Raw genomic sequence first — 25,320 nt, 5'->3', positions numbered from 1 at the left:
ATCATCATCTATACTATCATGTTATTAGTCTGGGGGGTATAATTTCCATGACAGTTGCGCTTTACATAACATTACAGGTAGAGAGAGAAGAAAACCAGCCCACCTGACCAGTAATTGCTCAAATCCAAGATGCATGGATCACACCTCCAACCTTTGCAATGGAACGTAGTACTGAAAACTTGGACGATCCAGCGTAGATAGTGCGCCTTGCCTTTAAAAAATAAAACATCCCATAAAACATCCCATAAGCAAAAAAAAAAAAAACATCTGAAAAAATGTCTGAAAGTTCTAGATGTATTTTGCCTGAAAAAATATTGTTATGCTCCTTTTTGCAGGTGGTACTGCTCCTGTTTCTGACCTTCTTTATTCTTACCACTAGAGGGCAGCAAAAAGCTATATTGAGTAAATGTGTGCTGGGTCAACTTTAGAAATTCTTTACTATTCAAAATAAAAAAAGTACAAGAAGATAAAATGGTTGTCAATATTTTTTTTCCGCAGTCCTCATTTAAATGAATGCATATATTTACTAGCAAGGGACACCCTTGCGAGGGTTGGTCCCGATGCTGTTAAAATTTTGTATTCTACTTTTGTGATAACTTTAGAAAAAAAAACTTTTAAACTAAGTGATTGCATATACGAGGGGAGTTCTTTAAGAATAGAAATCCTCAGAGTAAAATGGGCCAATTTATTGAGGTGCATGTCTCTTTATAAACTTAGGAGCATCTAGGGTTGTTTAAAAGTCAGAAAATTATATCTATTTCCTTTTTTATATGGCACTAACAAATGCTGCTGTGCTTTTACATTTGCCATTATTGGGGCTTAAATCTAAATTTCTAATTATCCTATCAGCATGTTTTTGGAGTGTGGGAGGAAAACTTCGCAAACACGGGAGAACAGACAGACTCCTTGCAGATGTTTGAACCTAGCACTGAACCAATGCTGCAAGTCAACAGTGTTAACCACTGAGGCACACTACTATAAACATTCATGGACTTGGGAGTTTTTGACATTGTTTTATGGCTTTAAAATTAAAAATTTTTACTATTTCTGGCCAATCCTCTCCCATTTTCCTTGCCACTTTTAGTGAGAATATATATACATATATATATATATATATATATATATATATATATATATATATACACCATACTGTGCAATTCCACTAAATTAATGCTAATCTTATAATAACTTACGCCCACAGTTTCTGTTTGAAATATCCTAAATAGAAACTGCCCCTCAAGAAAACATAAAGCGCACCTCCTATGTAATAGAAAGATTTTGATAAGATTCACTGCAACTATATTAGCTATACCGCTTTTTGAGTCTTTGGGAACTCTAGGAGTCAAGAATGACAAATGAGACAATTCCTTGTATAATTCTAAGACTTCCTGTATTTTCTCCGCAGTTTAGTAAATGTATAATTAGGGATCTATCCTCAGGGAAGACAGAGGAAGGGTTTCTATGAAGGATTCTAACTGAAATATCCTGTTGTGGGAATTATGTGGTCACAGTTTAGGAAAGAGGAAAATGACTTTTTAGACTTATCAAGCTGACTGCACATGATCAGGGCGAAAGGGGAAAGACAAGCCCTCACCAGATGTGCATTCCGACACACATTTATCCATATACTCTAGTTTGTGTCATAAAGCTTACATGTTCACCCTAGAGAATCATTCCCAGGCTGTTACTGCAGCTCTTGCCTAATGCAGCTGTTGTTTGACTGGGGGATTTAATAAAATATGGCTTTAGAAAATGTGCGTGCTGTTACTATAGGTGAGCCCTTATAAGAGTAAACTGTTGTTACCCTTGTGTAGGCATAGCAGTAGTCCTTCTGTAAAAGGATTTGTATTGGTTTAGTTATCAATGGTGGCAATACTGGAAATTTAAATGCAAGTAACTGGGGCCTGTGGTTTCATACTAACAGTTAAGACATACAAAAAGCTCTTTCAGGCCCATAATCTTATCTTGAACTCATCCCTTGGATCAATCCAATGGTGTCTACATCTCTTAGCAGCAAATCGAGCTGAAATAGTCCCTTTAAAGGGGTACTTCAGGGAACTAAACATATCTCCTATAAACAGGATAAAGGATAAGTGTTTATCACAGGGGTTCTGGCCAGCGGCTGTGGCCTGTGATTGCCTGAGTGGGCAATCATCTGCGCTTGTCCAGGAAGGTGGTGGCTGGAGCACACCAAGGATGCGTAAGTAGCCGAGCCCTGTACAGGAGATCATGGGGGTTCCAATGGTCAGATCCTCTGCAATCACTTATCCACTATCCTGTTCATAGTAGATAGGTTCATTTTCCTAGAGAACTCATTTAAACAATGGCCCAAACATATTTGGCTGTTGAAAAAAAGAAAAGGCTATCCTGTGGCTTCGGACTGCTTCGGGTGGATTGCAGCATCGGTGTTGTGCCCACTGGAGGACTTCTGATTATATCAATTATGTTTTGCACTTTACTAAGAATTCTTATAATTATTTTGTTGTTATTATGCCTATGTATGTTATTTATGTGTTACTGTACCTTTAGGCAAAGAGCAGTGTAAACCCCATGTGACCCTGCCTGCCAATGGGAACTGCTAAATTCTAGCCCTTATAGTGTAGTGGAGGAGGAGTTGCCCCAGTTCAGAGTGCAGTTCAGCCTAGAGCTGAGAGCAGAGCAAGTGTGGTAAAGGTGTAAGGTGTATGTGTGCTCTGAGGGAAGCCCCAGATCAAATCTACTTTATCCGGTCATTCTTCAAGGATCGCTCGCACGGTGCAAGTTCATGCCCTGGCGGAGGAAGCTACAAGACCTTGACAGAACCTACCAGGATCAATCATGCACTCTCACAAGTCAGTATCAATTCATTTGGTGAAAGCATCACAAGTCCCAGCAAGGCAACAAGGCTCCCAAAGGGTTACACTGCATCCTCTCACTCTGCACCAGACTGTCCATGTAATACCATCTGAACCCTGCTCAGTAAAGATAGTCATCCGTAACGTGGCGTTGGTGTGTTCCTTTACTCCCCGTGTCTGGCCCAGGAGAAGCTGTTTCCAACCTTGGACCGTGTATAGGATAACGGTGCCCTGGCGTCACAAAGTGCTAAAGTATTTCTCCTAGTACCTCCGTGGCTACCACACAAGTATGTATTCTGAAATACAGTAGTATGTGCTATTTTGCCTGATGTGGGCAATAGAACCCCTAAAGATAGGAACCCTGATGCTAAAATTTAGACTGTAGACCACTACATCTCAGCATCTTTATGTTCATTTGAAAAGATGTTCCATTCATCCAGATAAACACTCTTATAAGGCATTTTTCACAAATTGTTTCACCTTCAAAGTAAGTAAAAGCTAAAACAAATGAATGTAAGTTTGCAGTCAGACAATATCTTATACATTACATATTCCTGGTATGGATATCTAATAATGATGTTAGTAATCTTATCTGCTATAATGATTTTTACTCGCCATTCAAATTCTAATGTTTCCTTAAAGCCGTAATGATCAGACATAGCTGATGTATTGTGCAGAGTGAGATCACGGGCAGGAAGTTATTGGCCAATGATTAATGGTCAGTTATACTACTTATCAGCTCACAGACAGCACAATGCACAGTTTACAGTTAATGACAAACAAAGCCCTGAAGTAACTATAATCTGTTTAACCCCTTAAGGACGCAGGACGTAAATGTACGTCCTGGTGAGGTGGTACTTAACGCACCAGGACGTACATTTACGTCCTAAGCATAACCGCGGGCATCGGAGCGATGCCCGTGTCATGCGCGGCTGATCCCGGCTGCTAATCGCAGCCAGGGACCCGCCGGCAATGGCCGACGCCCGCGATCTCGCGGGCGTCCGCCATTAACCCCTCAGGTGCCGGGATCAATACAGATCCCGGCATCTGCGGGAGTTCGCGATTAAAATGAACGATCGGATCGCCCGCAGCGCTGCTGCGGGGATCCGATCATTCATAACGCCGCACGGAGGTCCCCTCACCTTCCTCCGTGCGGCTCCCGGCGTCTCCTGCTCTGGTCTGTGATCGAGCAGACCAGAGCAGGAGATGACCGATAATACTGATCTGTTCTATGTCCTATACATAGAACAGATCAGTATTAGCAATCATGGTATTGCTATGAATAGTCCCCTATGGGGACTATTCAAGTGTAAAAAAAAATGTAAAAAAATGTAAAAGTAAAAGTAAAAAAAAAGTGAAAAATCCCCTCCCCCAATAAAAAAGTAAAACGTCCGTTTTTTCCTATTTTACCCCCAAAAAGCGTAAAAAACATTTTTTATAGACATATTTGGTATCGCCGCGTGCGTAAATGTCCGAACTATTAAAATAAAATGTTAATGATCCCGTACGGTGAACGGCGTGAACGAAAAAAATTTTAAAAAGTCCAAAATTCCTACTTTTTTAATACATTTTATTAAAAAAAAAATTATAAAAAATGTATTAAAAGTTTTTTATATACAAATGTGGTATCAAAAAAAAGTACAGATCATGGCGCATAAAATGAGCCTCCATACCGCCGCTTATACGGAAAAATAAAAAAGTTATAGGTCATCAAAATAAAGGGATTATAAACGTACTAATTTGGTTAAAAAGTTTGTGATTTTTTTTAAGCGCAACAATAATATAAAAGTATATAATAATGGGTATCATTTTAATCGTATTGACCCTCAGAATAAAGAACACACGTCATTTTTACCAGAAATTGTACGGCGTGAAAACAAAACCTTCCAAAATTAGCAAAATTGCGTTTTTCGTTTTAATTTCCCCACAAAAATAGTGTTTTTTGGTTGCGCCATACATTTTATGATATAATGAGTGATGTCATTACAAAGGACAACTGGTCGCGCAAAAAATAAGCCCTCATACTAGTCTGTGGATGAAAATATAAAAGAGTTATGATTTTTAGAAGGCGAGGAGGAAAAAATGAAAACGTAAAAATTAAATTGTCTGAGTCCTTAAGGCCAAAATGGGCTGAGTCCTTAAGGGGTTAAGGAGTTGCCCCATCAAGGTAGAGGACATTATAGAAGTGTCTGCCTGGGGACTCTCTTTAGACTAGAGCAGAGAGCCATATCTCTCTATATTATTCAGTCACGTAATCATTTAAGTGTGCACCATGTACTACTACATTTTGGAAATGAGCAGCTGCTATCAGCTTCTTCCCACAATAACAGCTGATCACCAGGGGTTGGAACAGTTGGACTCCTGAAAAGCTGCTGAGAAGAGTTTGTCCACTAAGAACAAAACATTTGCAGTAGATAGAATTACACTGAGTTGCATATATATGGAATTTTGAGGATTTTTAGCTTTTTTTTAAACAAGAAACTCAAATTAATCACCCCGATAAAGATATCAGAGTTATTTATGGAACATATATATTTTGGACTGGATAGCCAGTCAAGTAAATGTTTTCTCATGTTTTAAAACAGACAAGAATTCCCTGACAGTCCTTAGTAAAAACTCAAATATAGGAGATTCTCCATAACAAAATGCAGACAATTTTTTATCGTTTAATTTTTTCCTCTTTAGGTTCTAAGAGCAATAATCTTCCATTCTTCAATCTTTGGAGCCAAATGGGGCTTGTTTTTTGCAGGACCAATTGGTGTGTAATGACACCTTTGACTTTACCATAATATTATGAGAAACAAGAGAAAAAACATTGCAAGATGAAATTGAAGAAGAACATGAGAATGCCCAATTTTATATATATATATATATATATATATATATATATATATATATATTTTTTTTTTTTTTTTTTTTTGGGGGGGGGGTTGTAGTGTTTCTACAAAGTATATTTTCCAGTAAAACTGAGATGTTTAAAGCACCTGGATGATTTAGTTAGCTTAATTGCATGTTCTCATTGTTGTTTTTGAGCCCCTGAGAGCCCCCTGGTGCACAGCTATTTCCCAATCTCTCAATTTCAGGGGGTAGGACCAGAGCTGAGCTGTTTGCCAGTAGTACATACACAGGGACTTCCTTTCCATTACTTTTCTGGCCAATCACAGCACAGCGTGACACGTACTCCTCTAAGCAATAGTATGACATAGTGCTGGAAAAGATGCACTGGACTGAAGAGGCTGGCATTGTGCTGAGCTGAATATTTATATAGCACAGTAATAGGTGGTGTGTGAAGGGGTTACTAATACACTGTATTTGAAAGGTGCTCTGTGAGCAGAAAGAAGACAAACAGCAGATGAAGAGGGTTATTCTGCACTGCAAAGGGTTACACTGCACTGAACTGCTGCTGGTGACAAGCTTAAAGAAGGGTGAGATTACACTGTACCACTGTGGGCAGTAGATACACTGGTATTTACATGATGGACAGTCTCTTACTGGTTACTTTACTTTAGGGGAAGGGTTTGAAGGTGACAGAACCCCTTTAATAAAGTGATTTACAAATATGCCAGGAATCACAAAGGCTTGACCTGGAGGGAAGATGTGATTTCTAGAGTATCTTATGTAGATTTCCTGTGTTTATCCCAGTTTACCTGACCCTGTTTCATCTGACTACGTATCAGTCTTTTCACCTTTCTACTGATTCCTTGACTTGAAGAAAACTGCCTGTTACTAACCTGCATCTGTTTGACCATATCCCTTACCCAGCCCGCTTCCCATTACCTAATGTTTGTCCTCGGATTTTTTTTTATCATCAGAGCAAGATACTGTTTATTTGTTGTTTCTAATCTGTTTCTATTTTCTGACTTTTAATTATGTCATTTTTTGCACCTTATTTTGGGGACAGCCATATTGCCTGAGCCTTCTGCACAACATTTATAGATATGTCCTACAGTAAGCCCAATAGACAAAGGAGACCAGCATAGTAGTGCTATGTAGCAGCAAGCTACCAAGTACTTATTTTTCCTTACAAAAAGGTACAATGTTCCTCTGGGCCTATTGCTGCTATGTCTATAATTATGCCCATGATATCACTATTTATCTAAATGTAATTTTAGAAACACAGTGTTTTACATAGTTTCTTTTCATCCTGGGAAACTACAGTTTAGCTGCTATTTTTAATGCAGCATGACATTTAAGATTACATCTAATAAAAAGTTTTATTTAGTAAATGGCTACAACCCAAGCTCTAAATACATATCATTTTTTATAATCACAGAATCTGTTCAAATGTAACTGAGACTCTAACTGACTGTTGTTCTCACAGTATGGTTATGCCAAAAGCTGCTCTGTTTTGACTCTGCTTTTCAAATGGTTCCATCTGCTCAAACAAAAGTCACAGTCTAGGATCATCATCATCATCACAAAAAGAAGCAGGGGACATTAAAGGGGTACTCCGTCCCTAGACATCTTATCCCCTATCCAAAGAATAGGTTAAGATTTTTGATCACGGGGATCCCGTCACTGGAATTTAAGATAATTAGGGGATATTGTCAGTTGTCCCCAGTATTTTCCCACTTCGCTCATATTCCCAGTCTGGATTTTCCTCCCTATGTACATAACCTTACATTTATCAGAATTGAACATCATCTGCCTCTTCTCAGCCCAAGCCTCCAAGTGCACTGTCCTCTATTGTGTTAACCACTTTACACAGTTTAGTATCATCTGCAAATATTGACAATTTACTATAGAATCGCTATACAAGGTCATTAATAAATATATTAAAAAGAATAGGACCCAAAACTGACCCCTGTGGTACCCCACTAGTAACAGTCACCCAATCAGAATAAGTACCATTAATAACCACCCTCTGTTTCCTATCACTGAGCCAGATACTTATCCACTTTGCACACATTCTCCCCCAGCCCAAGCATTCTTATTTTATGTACCAATATTTTATGTGCCACCGTATCAAATTCTTTGGAAAAATCCAGATATACGACATCCAGCGATTCCCCATGGTCCAGTCTGGAGCTCACCTCCTCATAAAAGCTGATCAGGTTAGTTTGACAGGACCGATCCCTCATAAACCCATGCTGATATGGGGTCATTCATTCTTTTACATTGAGGTACTCTAAAAGAGAACTTTTAAGAAAACCCTCGAACAACTTACATACAACAGTGGTTAACTAACAAGCCTATTATTCCCAATTTCACCTTTTGGTCCCTTTTTTTAACCCCTTCATGACCCAGTTAGTTTTGGCTTTTATGACCCAGTTTGTTTTTTTCAAATCTGACATGTGTCTCTTTAAGTGGTAATAACTTTGAACTGCTTTTAACTGACAAAGTGGTTCAGAGATAAGTGGTAAATTTTTGTTGATTCATGAAGCGATTTTTGTGAAAAATTAAAATATTGTGAAAAATTGGAAACATTTTAATTTCTCTATGTTTGAAACTCTCTACTTGTGAGAGAAATAGTCATGCCAAATAAATTTAGTTAAAAATTCACATACACAACATGTCTACTTTATGCTGGACTCCTTTGTTAAACATTCTTTTACTTTTTTTTACGACATTAGATGGCTTATAATATAAAATACATTTTTTCAAATTTTCTACGAAAGATCAAAATCACATTTTTTTTAGGGACCACTTGAATTCTGAATATATATATATATATATATATATATATATACATAGACAAAGATATATATATATATATATGTTTATTCCCTTTGTGTGTATTGGAACTGAACCAAAAAAGGGAGGAAAAAAAGCAAATTGGACATAATGCCACCCCAAACTCCAAAAATGGACTGGACAAAATTATGGACACCCTTTCAAAATTGTGGAAAATATGATTGTTTCAAGCATTTGATGTACCTTAATTTATTTTTTTCATTTTCGTTTTTTTCCTCCTCGCCTTCCAAAAAATCATAACTCTTTTATATTTTCACCCACAGACAAGTACGAGGGCTTGTTTTTTGCGTGACCAGTTGTTCATTGTAATGCCATCACTCACTTTACCATACAATGTATGGCGCAACAAAAAAACTTTTAATACATTTTTTATAAATTTTTTGGGGGATAATTTGTTATAAAAAAGCAGCTTTTTGGACATTTTTTTTATGTTCACGCCGTTCACCGTTCGGTATCCTTAACACTTTATTTTAAAAGCTTGGATATTTACACACTCGGCGATACCAAATATGTATATAAAATATTTTTTTTACACTTTTTGGGGGTGAAATAGGGAAAATTGGACAATTTACGTTTTTATTGGGGGAGGGGTCTTTTCAAATTTTTTTACTTTTATTTTTACACTTTAATAGTCCACTTTAATAGAGCTAATACTGTTCAATGCTATGCATAGGACATAGCACTGATCAGTATTATCGGTCATCTTCTGCTCTGGTCTGCTCGATCGCAGACCAGAGCAGAAGACCCGTGGAAGGCGGCGGAGGCAGGTGAGGGGACCTCCGACTGCCGTTCTGGATGATCGGATCACCACGGCAGCGCTGCAGACGATCCAATCATCCATTTTAGTGACCACAATGCTGCAGATTCCATGATCTGTATTGATCACGGCATCTGAGGGGTTAATAGCAGACATCCGTGCGATCGCGGATGTCGGCCATTAACGGTGGGTCCCTGGCTGCTATCAGCAGCCGGGACCTGCTGTGCATGACCCGAGCATCGCTCCGATGCTCGCGGTTATGTTTAGGACATAAATGTACGTCCTGGTGCATTACGTATCAGCTCACCAGGACGTATATTTACGTCCGGCGTCGTTAAGCGGTTAAACTCACCTGGGGCAAGTTACAGGTGTGGGCAATATAAAAATGACACCTGAAAGCAGATAAAAAGGAGAGAAATTCCCTTAGTCTTTGCATTGTGTGTCTGTGTGTGCCACACTAAGCATGGACAACAGAAAGAGGAAAAGAGAACTATCTGAGGACTTGGGAACCAAAATTGTGGAAAAATATCAACAATCTCAAGGTAACAAGTCCATCTCCAGAGATCTAGATTTGCCTTTGTCCACAGTGCACAATATTATCAAGAAGTTTGCAACCCATGGCACTGTAGCTAATCTTCCTGAGTGTGAACGAAAGAGAAAAATAGCTAAAAGGTGTCAATGCAGGATAGTCCGGATGGTGGATAAGCAGCCCCAAACAAGTTCCAAAGATATTCAAGCTGTCCTGCAGGCTCAGGGAGCATCAGTGTCAGCGCGAACTATCCGTTGACATTTAAATGAAATGAAACGCTATGGCAGGAGATCCAGGAGGACCCCACTGCTGACACAGAGACATAAAAAAGCAAGACTACATTTTGCCAAAATGAACTTGAGTAAGCCAAAATCCTTCTGGGAAAATGTCTTGGTAAAGCACATCATTCTACTGTTTATTGAAAACGGAATGGGTTGCACTGTACAGCCCAGTGTCACAAAGCTGGGTTTGTGTCTGAGATCTTGGGTCTTCGAGCAAGAGAATGACCCCAAACATACGTCAAAAGACACCCAGAAATGCATGGCCCTTTTTCACCTTAAGGACTGAGCCCTTTTTTGCAATTCCGACCACTGTCACTTTAAGCATTAATAACTCTGGGATGCTTTTACCGATTGTTTTGATTCCGAGATTGTTTTTTCGTGACATATTCTACTTTAACACAGTGGTAAATTTTCGTTGCTACTTGCATTCTTTCTTTGTGAAAAATCCCCAAATTTCATGAAAATTTAGAAAATTTTGAATTTTTCTAACTTTGAAACTCTCTTCTTGTAAAGAAAATGAATATTCCAAATAAATGATATATTGATTCACATATACAATATGTCTACTTTATGTTTGCATCATAAAGTTGACATGTTTTTACTTTTGGAAGACATCAGAGGGCTTCAAAGTTCAGCAGCAATTTTCCAATTTTTCAAAAAAATTTCAAAATCTGAATTTTTCAGGGACCAGTTCAGTTTCAAAGTGAATTTGAGGGGTCTTCATATTAGAAATACCCCATAAATGACCCTATTATAAAAACTTCACCCCTTCAAGTATTCAAAATGACATTCAGAAAGTGTGTTAACCCTTTAGGTGCTTCACAGGAATAGCAGCAAGGTAAAGGAGAAAATTGAAAATCTTAATTTTTTACACTCGCATGTTCTTGTCGACCCCGTTTTTGAAATTTTACAAGAGGTAAAAGGAGAAAAAGTCCCCCAAAATTTGTAACCCAAATAAGGAAATACCAAATAAGGAAATACCTCATATGTGTATGTCAAGTGTTCAGCGGGCGCAGTAGAGGGCTCAGAAGGGAAGGAGCGACAATTTTGGAGAGTGAATTTTGCTGAAATGTTTTTTGGGGGGCATGTCACATTTAGGAAGCCCCTATGAAGCCAGAACAGCAGAAAACCCCACATGGCATACCATTTTGGAAACTACACCCCTCAAGGCACGTAAGAAGGGGTCCAGTGAGCCTTAACACCCCACAGGTGTTTGACGACTTTTCGTTAAAGTTGGATGTGTAAATTAATTTTAATTTTTTTTCACTAAAATGCTGGTTTTCCCCCAACTTTTACACTTTTACAAGGGGTTATAGGAGAAAATACCCCCCAAAATTAGTAACCCCATCTCTTCTGAGTATGGAAATACCCCATGTGTGGACATCAAGTGCACTGCGGGTGCACTACAACGCTCAGAAGAGAAGAAGTCACATTTGGCTTTTGGAAAGCAAATTTTGCTGAAATGGTTTTTGGGGGGCATGTCGCATTTAGGAAGCCCCTATGTGCCAGAACAGCAAAAAAAAAACTCATGGCATACTATTTTGGAAACGACACCCCTCAAGGAACGTAACAAGGGGTACAGTGAGCCTTTACACCCCACAATTGCTTGAAAAATTTCCGCTAAAGTTGGACGTGAAAATGAAAAATGAGATTTTTTTTTACTAAAATGCTGGTTTTACCCCAAATTTTTCATTTTCACAAGGGGTAATTTGAGAAAAAGCCTCCCAAAATTTGTAACCCCATTTCTTCTGAGTATGGAAATACCCCATATATGGATGTAAAGTGTTCTGCAGGCGAACTACAATGCTCAGAAGAGAAGGAGCGCCATTGAGCGTATGGCGAGATAATTTGTTTGGAATGGAAGTCAGGGGCCATGTGCGTTTACAAAGCCCCCCATGGTGCCAGAACAGTGGACCCCCCCCCCCACATGTGACCCTATTTTGCAAACTACACCCCCTCACAGAATTTAATAAGAATTTTAATAAGGGTTCAGTGAACATTTACACCCGACTGGCGTTTTGACAGATCTTTGGAACAGTGGGCTGTACAAATGAAAAATTTAATTTTTCATTTCCACGGACCACTGTCCCAAAAATCTGTCAGACACCTTTTGGGGGGGGGGGGGTAAATGCTCACTGTAGCCCTTATTACAATACGTGAGGGGTTTAGTTTCCAAAATGGGGTCACATGTGGGGGGGGTCCACTGTTCTGGCACTATGGGGGCTTTGTAAACACACATGGCCTTCAATTTCGGACACATTCTCTCTCCAGTATCCCAATGGCACTCCTTCTCTTCTGAGCATTATAGTTCGCCCACAGAGCACTTTGCATCCACATATGGGGTATGTTCTTACTCAGAAGAAATGGGGCTACACATTTTTGTGGGCTTTTTTCCTATTCTCCCTTGTGAAAATGAAAAATGTAGGGTAACACCATCATTTTCACATCCAACTTTAACGGAAATTTGTCAAACACCTGTGGGGTGTTAGGGCTCACTATACCCCTTGTTACATTCCGTAAGGGGTGTAGTTTCCAAAATGGGGTCACATCTGGGTATTCATTGTTTTGCATTTATGTCAGAACCGCTGTAAAATCAGTCATCCCTGTGCAAATCACCAATTTAGACCTCAAATGTACATGGCACGCTCTCACTTCCGAGCCATGTTGTGCGCTCGCAGAGCACTTAACGCCCACATATGCGGTAGTTCTGTACTCAGGAGAAATTGTGTTACAAATATTGGGGGTCTTTTTTTTCCTTTTACCGCTTGTGAAAATTAAAAGTATGGGGCAACACCAGCATGTTAGTGTAAAAATTTTTTTTTTTACACTAACATGCTGGTGTAGACCCCAACTTTACCTTTTCATAAGGGGTAAAAGGAGAAAAAGACCCCCAAATTTTGTAACGCAATTTCTCCCGAGTATGGAGATACCCTATATGTGGCCCTAAACTGTTTCCTTGAAATATGACAGGGCTCCGAAGTGAGAGAGTGCCATGCGCATTTAAGGACTAAATTGGGGATTTGAATCTGCCACAAAAATACTCTACGGCACTGTTTCCCAAACAGGGTGTCTCCAGCTGTTGCAAAACTCCAGGCCTTGACAGTCAGTGGCTGTCCGGCAATACAGGGAGTTGTTGTTTTTCAACGGCTGGAGGCTCCGTTTTGGAAACACTGCCGTACAATACATAGTAGGGGTATGTATATATGTAGTATTTTACCCTTTATTATGTGTTAATGTAGTGTAGTGTTTTTTGGATACATTCACACGGGTGGAGGCTTACAATGAGTTTCTCGCTGGGAGTTTGAGCTGTGGCGGAAAATTAGCTGCATCTCAAACTTGCAGTACCCTGTACATTCATATGGGGGGGGGGGGGGGGCAAACCTCCAGCTGTTGCAAAACTACAACTCCCAGCATGCACTGACAGACCATACAAGCTGGGAGTTGTAGGTATGCAACAGCTGGAGGCACATTGGTTGCAAAACACAGAATTTGTTACTTAACTCAGTGTTTTGCAACCAGTGTGCCTCCAGCTGTTGCAAAACTAGAACTCCCAGCATGTACAGTCTCTCAGTGCATGCTTGGAGTTGTATTTTTGCAACAGCTGGAGGCGCACTGGTTGCAAAACACTGAGTTAGGTAACAAACTCAGTTTCACAACCAATGTGTCTCCAGCTGTTGCAAAACTGCAACAATCAGCATACATTGACAGTCGAAGGGCATGCTGGGAGTTGTAGTTTTGCAACAGCTGGAGGCACACTGCTACAACTCCCAGCATGCCCTTTGGTAGTCTGTGCATGCTGGGAGTTGTAGTTATGCAACAGCTGGCTGCACACTTTTTCATAGAAAAAAAGTGCCTCCAGCTGTTGCAAAACTACAACTCCCAGCATGCCCTTTGGCTGGCTGTGCATGCTGTGAGTTGTTGCTAAGCAACAGCAGGAAGTGAACAGGCCTCACCTTCTGCTGTATCCTTCCGCTGGGACAGTCACCGCTGCTGCCACCGATCCTGCTGCTCCTGTCGCCGCCACCGATCCCGACGGGACCCCCGCCGGACCAGGGCAAGGTATCTCGCTGATCTCCGCCATCCCGATCGCCGCCCAGCAGGGTCGTTATTGATCTGTCGTTACGACCGATCAATCACCTGATCGTGAGGCGGCACCCGTGCCACCTCACTCCTGCTGGGTAAGGGTGAATGGGGCTGTCTCGGACAGCTCCATTCACCCTTTTTTTCTGGGTCACTGGGTCACCAGAGACCCGATTGACCCGGAAAAGCCGCAAATCGTTGGTCTGAATTGACCGACGATTTGTGGTGATCACTGACATGGGGGGGGGGGTCACCCCAGTCCGGTCCCCGCCCGGCGAGCGATGTGGACCGGAATTCCCACGGTGTATCCATACGCCCTCAGTCCTTAAGGACTTTAAAACGGGGGCGTATGCATACGCCCACCGTCCTTAAGGGGTTAAGTCCAGTTGCGTGCCCCCTCTGTTTGCGTCCTGCACCACTTAGGACAGATATTTATCTTTAGCTATAGTCAGAAACCTGTTTCCTTTATTGGGGTAGTTAAAGTCCCCTATAATAACCACCTTATTGTGATTTGGTGCCTTGTTTATTTGCCTCAATAACTGATCTTCTGCCTCTTCCATTATTTGTGGTGGTTAACTGTACATAAAACAAACAGAAGCAGAGCTTCTCATAGGACAGTATTTCTGCACCTTAAATGTATGTTGCATGTATATGAATAAAATGATAGGGGAGATTCTGCTCACCTTTTGTATTTGAGTATCAGACACAACCACCTATCAAAGCATCAAAGGACGGTGCAGCCTCCTGGGGATCGGTGGTTCAGAGGCTCCTCACAGATGAACGATATCTTTGGCCATTTTACATTGAGAAAGAGACAGTGAGTTGTCTCGAAACGTGTCTGTTATTAAAGAAACACACAGATTTATCACATCTTGCGAAGTGCAAGTTATTCCAAGATGGATGGGCTGACCATCCCCGGACTTCTTTTTTCCTGCTAAAGATTATTGTCACGATTCGGCTGGCTGGAGGTGGATCCTCTGTGCCACAGAGGGATTGGCGTGGACCGTGTCGGTGGACCGGTTCTAAGTTGCTACTGGTATTCACCAGAGCCCGCCGCAAAGCGGGATGGTCTTGCAGCAGCGGTAGCAACCAGGTCGTATCCACCGGCAACGGCTCAACCTCTCTGACTGCTGAGATAAGCGCGGTACAAGGGAGTAGACAAGAGCAAGGTCGGACGTAGCAGAAGGTCAGGGCAGGCAGCAAGGATCATAGTCAGGGGCAACGGCAGGAGGTCTGGAACACAGGCTAGGAACACACAAGGAAACGCTTTCACTGGCACAATGGCAACAAGATCCGGCGAGGGAGTGCAGGGGAAGTGAGGTATAAGTAGGGAAGTGCACAGGTGACGGTACTGATTAAAACCTCATGCGCCAATCAGTGGCGCACCGGCCCTTTAAATCGCAAGGACCCGGCGCGCGCGCCCTAAGGGGCGGGGCCGCGCGCGCCGGGTCAGCACAGACGGGGAACGGGTCTGGTAAGCGAGTCAGGATGCGCATCGCGAGCGGGCGCGTCCCGCATCGCGAATCGCATCCCGGCTGGGTGCATTATCGCAGCGCACCCGGTCGGCAGGTCTGACCGGGGCACTGCGAATAAGAGAACGCTGTGAGCGCTTCGGGGAGGAGCAGGGACCCGGAGCGCTCAGAGTAACAATTATTTTTGGTGGCTTATAGCAAACCCTGATCAGTATTTTATTATTTTTTTTCTATCCATAATGACTCCTCATTATTATTTCACTCACATATATTCTCACGCAGTGCGGCCTTTAGGGTGGACTTTATATAAAGACAAAACCCTCTTCCTTTCCGATTTTTAGTTTCTGAATAAGCTATAAGCCTGTAAGTTAACTGTGTCTGTTATTTCCACTAAGTCATAATTTTCTTCAGACATTATTTAATCCAATTCATTATTTTTATTGGTCAGACTTTTAGCATTAGTCAGCATGCAATTTAGAGGTGTATGAGTTTTTTTTTTCCTCCCATGAAGCTTATGCCTATTAACTATTCTAACACCTCCTTCCTCTCCACCCCAAGGTACATTAATAGGTCTTAGTACTCTATCTACACTGTCTTTTGTGATTTTGCAGAAGACCCCCCTCCCCCTCCCCCTTCAATCCCTAGTTTAAACAATCCTTTACCCTTCTGGCCATCTTCTCCCTGAGCACAGCCGCATCCTCCCCATTGAGGTGCAGTCCGTCCGTCTTTAACGTAGAGCCTGTATCCAACAGAGATGTCATCCCAGTTCTCCATAAACCCAAACCCTTCATCCCACACCAGTTTTTGAGCCACTTGTTTACCTCCCTAATCTTCCACTGCCTCTCTGGTGTGGTTTGTGGTACTGGTAGTATTTCGGAAAATATTAATTTTAAGGTTCTTGCCTTAAGCTTACTGTCTAAGCTCCTGAAATTGTTTTTAAGGACACACTACCTACCTCTTACTTTGTAATTGGTGACAATGTGCACCATGACCACTGGGTCTTCCCCAGCCCCTCCCAGTAATCTATCAACCCCATCCACAAGGTGTTAAACTCAAGCGCCAGAAAGACAACACACTGGCCCTTATTTACTAAGAGTGCAGTGTTGGTTTCTTTGTGGGTTTTAATTCCCTACAATTTATTTTCCACGGTATTTACTAAGGTTTCCCTACATTTTCCACTTTCCCTACACTTTGTCTTTTTTTACACATGTTCTGATCTGTCGGGTTTTCCTCAGCTCAAATCCCCCACATTTTATGTGGAAACCTTAGTAAATATGTAATTTTTTTGTGAAAATGTCGGGAACACGTCCCTTTTCACAGACCACGCTTTTTTCTTGGTGGCCACGCCCCTTTTCGAGTTTTCTTAGCAAAATGGAGAGTTAGTCAGGGTTTTTTTCAATTCTGGTGCAAATTTTGGCCCAAAATCTGTCGCAGACAGAATTTCTGGTGCAATGCAACAGAATCTGGCGCACACACCCGACAAAACATGTCGGGTTTGCAATAGTAAATGAGGGCCACTGTTCGACAATCCCAGTCTTAGTGACAGATCTCCCTGTCTGTCCCCTTAATAATTGAGTTATCAGCACCTGTCTGATCTGCCCTGCTCCTTATTAGTGTTGCTCGCGAATATTCACAATGCGAATTTTATTCGCGAATATCGCATATTCGAGAATTCGCGAATATAGCACTATATATTCGCAATTACGAATATTCGTTTTTTTTGGGGTTTTTTCACAGTACACATCACAGTGATCATCCCTCTATGCTTCCAGCTTGTGTAAAGAAGGCTCTAATACTACTGTGTGAGACTGGTGTACGAATTTTGGCATATGTGAATTGTCGCTTATGCTAATTTTCGCATATGCTAATTTTCACATACGCAAATTTTTGCATATGCTAATTTTAGCTCATGAGAGAATCAATCTCAGGAGTTGTTGTTTTGCAACAGCTGGAGGCTCTATTTTGGAAATGCATTTTTATTGGGTGGGGTAATTGTGTAAGGGTGTATATGTAGTGTTTTTATTTTGTGTAGTGTAGTTAGTGTTTTTAGAGTACATTCACACGGGCGGGGGTTTACAGTGAGTTTCCCGCTGGGAGTTTGAGTTGCGGTGGAAAATTTGCCACAGCTCAAACTTGCATTAGAAAACTCACTGTAAAGCCCCGCCCATGTGAATGTACCCTGTACATTCACATTGTGGTCAGTAGGGTGTGTTTACGGGCGCAAACCTCCAACTGTTGCAAAACTACAACTCTAAACATGAACTGACAGACTGTGCATGCTGGGAGTCGTAGTTTTGGAGCTGGAGGCACACTGGTGGGAAAACACTGAATTAGGTAACAGACTTACTCAGTGTTTACCCACCAGTGTGCCTCCAGCTGTTGCAAAACTACAACTCCCAGCATGTACTGACAGTGCTTGTTGCCGGGCATGCTGGTAGTTTTGCAAGATCTGGAGGGCCACAGTTTAGAGACTGCTGCACAGTGATTTCCAAACTGTGGTCCTCCAGATGTTTGCAGCCGGGCATGCTGGGAACTGTAGTTTTAAAACATCTGTAGGACTACAGTTTGGAGACCACTGTGCAGTGGTTTCCAATCTGTGGTCCTCCAAATGTTGCAAAACTACAACTCCCAACATGCCCAGACAGGCATTGGCTGTCTGGGCATGCTGGGAGTTGTAGTTTTGCAACATCTGCAGGACCGCAGTTTGGAGACCACTACATCGTGGTCTCCAAACTGTGGTCCTCCAGATGTTGCAAAACTACAACCTCCAGCATCCTCAAACTGTCTGTACATGCTTGGAGTTGTAGGGGGCACTTACCCCCGTCATCGTGGATGCCTCCGCCAGATTTCCCACCACGCCCCCGCCGCCCCCTGCACACCCGATTGCTGATCGGGTTACTCAAATGGGGTCCCGGGGTGTCGGGCGGGACTTAAGCTAATTAACTAGATCAGTTCCGCGGGAGTGCGCATTTAACCCCTTCAGGACGGAGCCCATTTTGGCCTTAAGGACCGGAGCGTTTTTTGCACATCTGACCACTGTCACTTTAATCATTAATAACTCTGGAATGCTTTTAGTTATCATCCTGATTCCGAGATTGTTTTTTCGTGACATATTCTACTTTAACATAGTGGTAAATTTTTGTCGATACTTGCATCCTTTCTTGGTGAAAAATCCGTAAATTTGATGAAAAATTTGAAAATTTAGCATTTTTCTAACTTTGAAGCTTTCTGCTTGTAAGGAAAATGGATATTACGAATACATTTTTTTTTGGTTCACATATACAATATGTCTACTTTATGTTTGCATCATAAAATTGACGTGTTTTTACTTTTGGAAGACACCAGAGGGCTTCAACGGTCAGCAGCAATTTTCCGATTTTTCACAAAATTTTCAAACTCAGTATTTTTCAGGGACCAGTTCAGGTTTGAAGTGGATTTGAAGGGTCTTCATATTAGAAATACCCCATAAATGACCCCATTATAAAAACTACACCCCCCAAAGTATTCAAAATGACATTCAGTAAGTGTTTTAACCCTTTAGGTGTTTCACACGAATAGCAGCAAAGTGAAGGAGAAAATTCACAATCTTCATTTTTTACACTCACATGTTCTTGTAGACCCAATTTTAGAATTTTTACAAGGGGTAAAAGGACAAAATTTTTACTTGTATTTGTAGCCCAATTTCTCTCGAGTAAGCACATACCTCATATGTCTATGTAAAATGTTCGGCGGGCGCAGTAGAGGGCTCAGAAGGGAAGGAGCGACAAGGGGATTTTGGAGAGTACGTTTTTCTGAAATGGTTTTTGGGGGGCATGTTACCTTTAGGAAGCCCTTATGGTGCCAGAACAGCAAAAAAACCCCACATGGCATACCATTTTGGAAACTAGACCCCTCGGGGAATGTAACATGGGATAAAGTGAACCTTAATACCCCACAGGTGTTTCACGACTTTTGCAAATGTAAAAAAAAAAAAAAAAATTTTACCTAAAATGCTTGTTTTCCCAAAAATTTTTTAGTTTTAAAAAGGGTAATAGCAGAAAATACCCCTAAAAATTTGAAGCCCAATTTCTCCCGATTCAGAAAACACCCCATATGGGGGTGAAAAGTGCTCTGCTGGCGCACTACAGGTCTCAGAAGAGAAGGAGTCACATTTGGCTTTTTGAAAGCGAATTTTGCTCTGGGGGCATGCCGCATTTAGGAAGCCCCTATGGTGCCAGGATAGCAAAAAAAAACCCACATGGCATACCATTTTGGAAACTAGACCCCTCGGGGAACGTAACAAGGGGTTAAGTGAACCTTTATACCCCACAGGTGTTTCACGACTTTTGCATATGTAAAAATTTTTTTTTTTTTTTACCTAAAATGCTTGTTTTCCCCAAAATTTTACATTTTTAAAAAGGGTAAAAGCAGAAAATACCCCCCAAAATTTGTAACACAATTTCTCCCGAGTACGGCGATACCCCATATGTGACCGTAAACTGTTGCCTTGAAATACGACAGGGCTCCAAAGTGAGAGCGCCATGCGCATTTGAGGCCTAAATTAGGGATTGCATAGGGGTGGACATAGGGGTATTCTACGCCAGTGATTCCCAAACAGGGTGCCTCCAGCTGTTGCAAAACTCCCAGCATGCCTGGACAGTCAACGGCTGTCCGACAATACTGGGAGTTGTTTTGCAACAGCTGGAGGCTCCGTTCTGGAAACAGTGGCGTACCAGACGTTTTTCATTTTTATTGGGGAGGGGAGGGGGGCTGTGTAGGGGTATGTGTATATGTAGTGTTTTTTACTTTTTATTTTATTTTTTGTGGTAGTGTAGTGTAGTGTTTTTAGGGTACAGTCGCACGGGCAGGGGGTTCACAGTAGTTTCTCGCTGGCAATTTGAGCTGCAGCAGAAAGTTTGCGGCAGCTCAAATTTGCAGCCAGATACTTACTGTAATCCTCCGCCCATGTGAGTGTACCCTGTACGTTCACATTGGGGGGGGGACATCCAGCTGTTGCATAACTACAACTCCCAGCATGCCCGTTGGCTGTCGGTGACTGCTGAGAGTTGTAGTTTTGCAACAACTGTAGGTACACTGGTTATGTATCACTGAGTTTGTGACCTAACTCAGTGTTTCACAACCAGTGTGCCTCCAGCTGTTGCAAAACTACAACTCCCAGCATGTACGGTGCATGGTGTAAGGTGACTGCTGAGAGTTGTAGTTTGCAACAGCTGGAGGCACACCGGTCGTGAAACACTGAGTTAGGTAAAAAAAAACTCTTGAGTTTCACAACCAGTGTGCCTTCAGCTGTTGCAAAACTACAACTCTCAGCAGTCACCGACAGCCAACGGGCATGCTGGGAGTTGTAGTTATTCAACCAGCAGATGCACCACTACAACTCCCAGCATGCACTTTAGCTGTTTGTGCAAGCTGGGAGTTGTAGTTAGACAACAGCTGAAGGTACACTTTTCCATAGAAATAATGTGCCTCCAGCTGTTGCAAAACCATAAGTCCCAGCATGCCCATAAGGGAATGCTGGGAGTTGTGGTGGTCTGCCTCCTGCTGTTGCATAACTACAGCTCCCAGCATGCCCTTTTTGCATGCTGGGAGCTGTTGCTAAGCAACAGCAGGAGGCTGTAACTCACCTCCTGCTGTTGCTTCATCGCTGGACTGTCCCTCGCCGCCGCAGCTGCTCCTGGGGCCCCGATCCCAACAGGGGCGCCGGGGATCGGGGTCCCCAGCACCGGGGGTCGTCTTCCCGCACCCGCTCACGCCCTCCGGAAGAGGGGCGGAGCGGGTGCGGGAGTGACACCCGCAGCAGGCGCCCTGATTGGTCGGCCGGTAATCCGGCCGACGAATCAGGGCGATCGTGAGGTGGCACCAGTGCCACCTCACCCCTGCAGGCTCTGGCTGTTCGGGGCCGTCAGAGACGGCCCCGAACAGCCAGTAATTCCGGGTCACCGGGTCACCGGAGACCCGATTGACCCGGAATCGCCGCAGATCGCTGGACTGAATTGTCCAGCGATCTGCGGCGATCGCCGACATGGGGGGGCATAATGACCCCCCTGGGCGATATGCCGGGATGCCTGCTGAACGATTTCAGCAGGCATCCGGCTCCGGTCCCCAACCGGCTAGCGGTGGGGGCCGGAATTCCCACGGGCGTATGGATACGCCCTCGGTCCTTAAGGACTCGGGATGCAGGGCGTATCCATACGCCCTATGTCCTGAAGAGGTTAATGAACGCCGCCTATTTACGGTGGTATGCACGAAGGTATCGCGCCATCCGCCGTATAAAGGCAGATTTCTGTGCGAAGGGGTTAATGTACAAATGTTTCAGCCCATATGGCTTGGGGAAGTCCGTTTTATTTGCTTCAGACATGCTACAGACATTTTTAGGAAGCTGGTAGGGTATATGCAATAAATTCTCCTTTTTATTCTTCAACCAAATGTCAAGGAAGCGGAGCCGAGCTGCTCAAGGGCCTCACAGCTCCTTTTTGATGGATATCCTCTTTTATCCTTGCTGTCCTCACTGGTTTACTTCCCTGTATGATGTGCTTTCATTACTATCCTGGTGACCTCCCCGGGACACCCTGTAGCCAGTCCCTGGCCTCAGCAGTTGTCGGCATGAGACCACTTGTTGTTGGCATGAGTGCTAGCATGGATGGCAGCCGGGATAATAATTCTAATGACCCATTTAAAGGAGTTATCTACTGTATAACTATCCAAATTGACACTCAAAAAAAGCAGCATAGAGATTTTAACCATCATTGTCACTATTGATCAACATCTGTCCCTCCCCTGCTGACAGGACATTGGTGATTTAATCTACAGTGGTCAGACAAAATAACTAGAACACCCACAACAGTTCCTGAAATACCTTTCATCACAGGCAACGTCCTCTTTTTTTTTTTCTCAGTCACATGGTTTATATCATGGTTGATAAACTTTATTACTTGTGCTGTTATAAAAACAGTTTGTGCTGTTTATGTGTCTTAGGGGTGTGGTATGACAGACCTGACAGGGTTCCAAAGGGGAATGATTGTGTGTGCCTGGCGAGGTATGTGATCTGAGGTACTGAGTTGATGGGTATGTCAAAGTCTGCTGTTTGGTTGCTCTCAGTATGCAAAGACTAACAAAAATCTCATGACAGAAGTAGTTGTGGTCGACAGTCAAAGCTTGATGTGAGGGACAAAACAGCAGGTGCTAAATATAAAAAATTAGAAAGGGTAACCTTCCTAGCTTCCCTGTCACCGCCATTGTCATAGAGCTCCTGTTACACAGCGCTTCTGCTCAGTGAGGAAGGTAAGTGTATGTTATTTTCCTATTTAGACCCTGTCTAGGCATAAGGACAAAACTCAGTATACCCTTTTAAGCTCATTGTCAAGTACAGTGGGGGTTCCTGTTTGGTTTGGGGCATGATAGCATTACACATTTTTGGGTTCATTAGTCATCCTTAAAGTGGTACTCCAGTGGAAAACTTTTTTTTTTAAATGAACTGGTGCCAGAAAGTTAAACAGATTTGTTAATTACTTCTATTTAAAAATCTCAGGGGGAAATTTATCAAAACCTACGCAGAGGAAAAGTTGCTCAGTTGCCCATAGCAAACAATCAGATCGCTTCTTTCATTTTTAACATTGCCTCTGCAAAATGAAAGAAGCGATCTGATTGGTTGCTATGGGCAACTTTTCCTCTGCACAGGTTTTGATAAATCTCCCCTCAGTCCTTTCAGTACTTATTACAGAGGAACTTTTGTCTTCTGTCCACAGTGCTCTCTGCTGACACCTGTCCGTGTCAGGAACTGTCCAGAGCAGCAGAGGTTTGCTATGGCGATTTTCTCCTGCTCTGGACAGTTCCTGATACGGGCATCAGGTGTCAGCAGAGAGCATCTTCGGAGAAGTCCCTTTGTCAATGGGACAGTAGTCATGTCCATAGAAAACTGTCATAAGTGCTGATTCTGGATGATTCTGAACGCCACTGATTCACAGAGGAAATTCAGAGAGGAGTGAACATACCCAGTTCTTCCTTTAGATATCCAATTTCTTTTAAATGGCACTGTCAGATATAAACATTTTTAATATGTTGTACATCTTGAAAAAACAATAGTTTTTCTAATATACTTCTTTAAAAATGTTTCACATTCTATTAAAGAAAACTGCCTTTGAAAATCCCACCGCTAGGGGGCCCCATACCACCTGGGACACTGATAAGTCCCACAACAGCATGTGCGTGTCCAAGGGTCATGGACATGAGATGGCTGATTGACAAGGCTCCAGGAGGAACACAGCTTGCAGCAACACTGCTGTAACACAGAGTTTTACCAAATGTGCATCCAGCTGTTGCAAAACTACAACTCCAAGCATGCTTGGACAGTCAAAGGATGTCTGGGCATGCTGGAAGTTGTAGTTTTGCAAAGGCTGTAGGCACCAGTGCTTCAAAAAAAAAAAAAAAAAAGTTATTTAAACACTGTAACTCCAACTATTCCAAAACCACAAGTCCCAGCATTACAGGACTGCCAAAGGATGATACACATGAATGACATAAGAAGATGTTAGTTATACACTCACAATATTGTCTTTGATGGTAGAGACAAGGCAATCTTCAATAATCATTGTGTGTGTGTGTACAGCATAAAACCAGAGAGGAAAGGGTTACAGAGCAGAGCTGCCAGGCTACCAAGACCAGTGAGTCAGTAGAGTGAGGGAGGTGGAGGAGTCAAGAGAAGGACATGCCCCCTCCCTTTTAAAAGATGGAAAAAACAGTGAGCACTGTTAATATACATAAAAATTACAGGTACATAATCAGGATGAGGTACCAAGTAACAAATATCAGTTTTTTTGGGGATCTGAAAGGTACGCTTGAGATCCATATCTGGTTTTGCACTTAATCCCCCCCCCCCCCCCCCCCCAAAAAAAAAAAAAAAAAAAAAACAGGCGTGTAATAAGAGGCTTAGTGGGAACAAGGTTACAAGTATATACCACCTGCTTATTAAAAATTGGAAGGAAATTGACATCATTGTTGGTGATTTCTATGTATCTATTACAGCTGTATTATGTGTAAACAAGGGGTCCTAAACAAAGTGTGACCTGTAGTTGGTGTTGTGGTTTTATACACTCATGTATGGAAAATAATCAGAAGCTCCTCGAGTCTCCAGGCATGTTTTGTGTTTCTGTGGCTTACGGGGAGTCACTCGGCCCCTGAAGGTCACTATGTACTGATATAAGACAAGTTCCTGTCCACCCTGCTGTAGTGTAGTAGAGCTGTCAGGGCAGAGACATGGTTCCGAGCTGCAGGCAGTTACCAGGAGGAGCTGTAGAGGGGAAGAGGCAGTGAGGGAGGAGGGGAGGTGGGTGGTTAATGGGTTTTTTCTCTATTCTTGTTTCCTGGTCTAGTTGTGTGTGAACGAGGAGGCAGCGCGGCACCCGGAGATGACAGCGAGCAGTGCCCGGGACTGTCATACATGTCCTATCTGCAGCCGGAAATCATCATCATAGACACGAGAAGAAAGCAAAGCTCTTCCTGCTGCCAAACTCTCCCCGTGCCTGCCCCCTGCCATCTGCACGGCTCCCGGACTGGCACGTAGAGGGGAGCCCGGGCGAGGAGGAGGGATCCTGGTGTGTCTGTGGAGCTCAGGGCCGGGGCTGTGCGGCACCATCCGGGGTACAGCACTATGACTCAGTCCCCCGGCCTGCCCGGG

The 25,320-nt window shown here is 42.7% G+C and overlaps 1 long non-coding RNA gene across 1 annotated transcript; it reads right to left on the bottom strand.

Annotated features, from left to right (window-relative positions):
* Nucleotides 1-103: 103 nt before the first annotated feature.
* Nucleotides 104-25,320, bottom strand: LOC130357749 (uncharacterized). Its single transcript, XR_008889243.1, has 3 exons — nucleotides 24,925-25,320; nucleotides 24,191-24,362; nucleotides 104-211 (listed from the first exon to the last, which is right to left on the bottom strand). It is a non-coding gene; the product is annotated as an uncharacterized LOC130357749 (long non-coding RNA).

Source organism: Hyla sarda, chromosome 2, assembly GCF_029499605.1.
Source record: "Hyla sarda isolate aHylSar1 chromosome 2, aHylSar1.hap1, whole genome shotgun sequence".
Classification (NCBI taxonomy): domain Eukaryota; kingdom Metazoa; phylum Chordata; class Amphibia; order Anura; family Hylidae; genus Hyla; species Hyla sarda.
The sequence above is the reverse complement of the archived record's forward strand: the minus strand, read 5'-3'. Positions and strand labels throughout refer to the sequence as shown.